We start from the raw sequence: 3,803 nt of genomic DNA on the forward strand, positions 1-3,803 counted from the left end.
ATTTACTGGCTCAGGTTAGGGCTCTGTATAACCTGGAACCACTTGCTGAGCCTGTTTCCTCCAGTGTCAAGTGGCAGGAATTATTGATGAGATTGCATGAGAAAATAGATGTAAACCGCTATGCAGGTGGCAATCAACGAATATTAAAATGTTGGCTGTTATTAAGCCCTTGCATTTGTAGAGCACTTAAGAGGTTGCCGAGTATGCCCGTAATCGGCCCTTGAGTCTGTGATAAGCAGCCTGGCGTCCCCATCCACAGGAGAGGAGCTGGGGGCCGAGGTGTAGTGAGCAGGAGAAGGAGATTCCAGTCTAGGTCCCCCGTGGCCAGTCGTTTTTTGTTCGTGCGTCATCACAGTTGAATGGCAAAAAACAATTTATGTGTTTCTAGTTTAAATTCCCTTCTCTCCTATTAGACAATTTAGCAACACTTTACAGTGTTAAATACAAGTGAGATCATAAGCAATCTCCATTCAGGTTTACACCACGTTTTGTAAACATGGGGATTTTCCAGCTGAAGTGATATTTGTTACCAACATTGGAAATATGCCACTTCCCTTGGTGCTAAGCATCTTGTAAAGAATAATTAAATTGAAAATATTTTTGAGCACATACTATATGTAAGGCATCGTGCAGGTGGGAAATTATACTAACTTGAACTAAAGGAATGTAAATTCTTCAAGATAGGAGGATTTCAAACATAACAGAAAATAAATATCTATTTGTTGATTGGATAATTTTAGGACCCAAAACAAAATGTTTTGTTTTCTTCAGGATTAAAGTATTTTCCAGTGACAACATGATTTATATCAACAAGTTCCATTTACTGGTCAGTGGACTCCATTGTGGAACTGGACCTTTGCCCATTTTATATAAAACTATGTGTTTTGAATTCACAACTTGTGAGATGTCATACAACGCCACTTTATTTTGGTCTCTCACTATCATTTTAAAATTTATTCAGTGCTGGTTATCTTCTGTCCCTGGATGGAAGGAAAGTTGGGGGTAAAGTCCTGGATTTTTCTGCTCATTCTTTTTTTCTTTTTTTAAGATGGAGTTTTGCTCTTATTGCCTAGGGTGGAGTGCAATGGTATAATCTCGGCTCATTGCAACCTCCACTGACCGGGTTCGAGCAGTTCTCCTGCCTCAGCTTCCAGCAGCTGGCATCACAGGCATGTGCCACCATGCCCAGCTAATTTTTATAATTTTAGTAGAGACAGGGTTTCTCCATGTCAGTCAGACTGGTCTTGAACTCCTTACCTCAGGTGATTTGCCCGCCTCGGCCTCCCAAAGTGTTGGGATTACAGGCGTGAGCCACCGCCCCCAGCCTTTTCTGCTCATTCTTAGAAAACTGACAGAGTCCCTGTCATAGCTAAATCTCAATCACAGCTTCATTTCAAAACTATAATGTTGGGTGCACGATACAAACAAATGCGTCAAACTTCACATGAAAGTAAGTCTTCCTCCCCCATTCCAGCCCCAGGCTTAAGGTCTCTAGCTGGCCTTTCCTGAAGGGGTGCACTAGGCTTGCGCCACACCCGCATCCATCCTCCTTCGCTAGAGGTTGTTTAAGACCCAGCTTGGATCAAACTGGCAGTGAGAAGGAAGAAGATAGAGCACTTCTTCCTGGAGTTGAGCGGCTTCAAGCTTGCTGTGCTGGACTATGTTTAAAGCAGCTCATGTGGGTCTTTCCTGGTCCTTTGGAGTCTCTCACTGATGGGGACCTCCATTCTGGGGCCTCCTGAAAATGCTAAAAACCCTGGGTTTATTCCAGCTTTAGGTACCCCTTTAGATAGCTCCTAAGGGAAACCCCACACATCCCTTACCCTAGTGACTCTGAGACGTCAGGCCTGTCCCGGTGCAGCCCCTTCCAGGCTCCCATAGGAGGAAGCTTTAGCTTACCCAAGAGTGAACCAGGCTCCAGTTCTCCAGGCCACCTAACTACAGGCTCTGGCAGTCCCAAGCCCCTGGGGAGGCCCCTCTCGCTGGCTTGAGAAGAAGGACATAGCACCCCACACTCCTTTCTCCAAAAGGTTTCCCTACACATCTTCGCTTTCCACTCTCTGACCCCTTACTTTTAGCCTTAGCCTGGGTGAAGGGTTGAGGGGGTCTTAGGTTTCTTTGTAACCTGCCCTCTGGACACTCTGCCTCACCTTCGCTTGGAACCAATGATTATATAATTACCATCTCAATGGAAACATCAGCCTAAAAACCTCTGGCCCAGCCAATTACTAACTGTGGTCTTGCACCCTAGGATCTTGGTCTAAAATAAACCATAAACAAGCTATAGGAACCTGATGCAACCCAACTCAGCTGGCCAGGAAATATCTGCTGGGCAAATAAGAACAATTGAAAAGAATGACACAGGCAGAATTAGAGGAAGCAGTTATTTGAAGCAATAAAACTCCCCAGCCTACCTCACTTAAGGACACTATATGAAAAAATACTTAGGCTGTCACAGCAGTGGTGTATTATACTGACTTGGCTGTTTCTCCACGGTTACCTGATGGCTATTTCACAGAATTTTACAGTTAGGTTTTGCAAGTGGCATTGTGTTAGAAACAAAACTGTTGACATGTTTCATATACTTTAGAGAGATTAAAGAGGAAGACAAAGTATTCATTATAAGTATCTGACATTTATAAAGCACTTTATAGTTTCCAAATTGCTTTTATTTGGAGCACTTCATTTGTCTAATTTGGAGTTTACAATAAGCTTGGAAAGTAGTTAGTTCAGGGATTATTATCTTAATTTGAGATGGGAGAAAACTGAGGTTCAGGGAGGTGAAGAGATCCACCAACAGGCACACAGCTAATAAAAGGACCTCAGATCTGGTGTTCTTGATGCCCAAGTCCAGTACGCCATGCTGCTGTTATATAGGCATCTTGTCCGCAGCATGGAAAGGTACTTTCTAGGCTACTGAGCTGTCAAGCTATGCTCTTTATTTCCTCCTCTCACTTATCCCAGAGCATTTGCTGTTTGGGGCTGTAGGGATCAAGAGGAACTTATAAATCTTTACAGTCACTTAAAAATGCCTCCTGAATTTCTAGATTTTGAATTAAAGCAAGAATTATATAGGCAGTAGACTGGGTAATGTTAGTCTTAAGCAGACTTAGATGCAAAAATTGTAATAGAATGTTGAACTCATAGATGCTTTTTATCCACAGACTACTAGTAGATTTTACAGCTTATATCATAGTTTCTACTGTATACGCCTCTTATTTAATATCTACAGCTCATCCTAATTTATCTATTAGATATATTCTTGAAAAGGTACAGGTTAAATAAATACTTCTTTAATGTCCACAGTTCCCCCCCACCCGGTGATTTTTATGACTACAACTTAAATGTAACTCACAGGGGGAAAAATGTTTCTGGCATGGAATAAATATCGCCAATTTAGAATTCTAATATTCACTTCAAGACACTTTCTGTTTTTGTCAATATAGAATCTTGGTGCTTTAATTATATATATCACACAATAAATATAGCGTGAGGAGTTCATCAAATTGACAGCCTATGCAATCTTTGCATACAAATTTAAAGGCACAACTACATTAAAATGCAACTTGCTGGAAATTTACAATTCAATGAAAACTAACTTCATGGAATTGGATAGACATGAGACTGTGGAATTGTCCTAAAACTTACCAACTACAATATTATATGTAAATCCTGTCTTTTACTGGGGCTCAGATGTGACCTGTGTACCTAAGTATTACTTTACCTTTAAGTGCATTATTCCGTATCACCCCTGCCACCCCAGACCACGTTCTCCACCAAGCTGCCCAGTTGTTGACAGGAAT

The sequence above is a fragment of the Sapajus apella genome, unplaced genomic scaffold (genome assembly GCF_009761245.1).
Source record: "Sapajus apella isolate SASKATOON/1434 unplaced genomic scaffold, GSC_monkey_1.0 scaffold6, whole genome shotgun sequence".
In the NCBI taxonomy this organism is placed as follows: domain Eukaryota; kingdom Metazoa; phylum Chordata; class Mammalia; order Primates; family Cebidae; genus Sapajus; species Sapajus apella.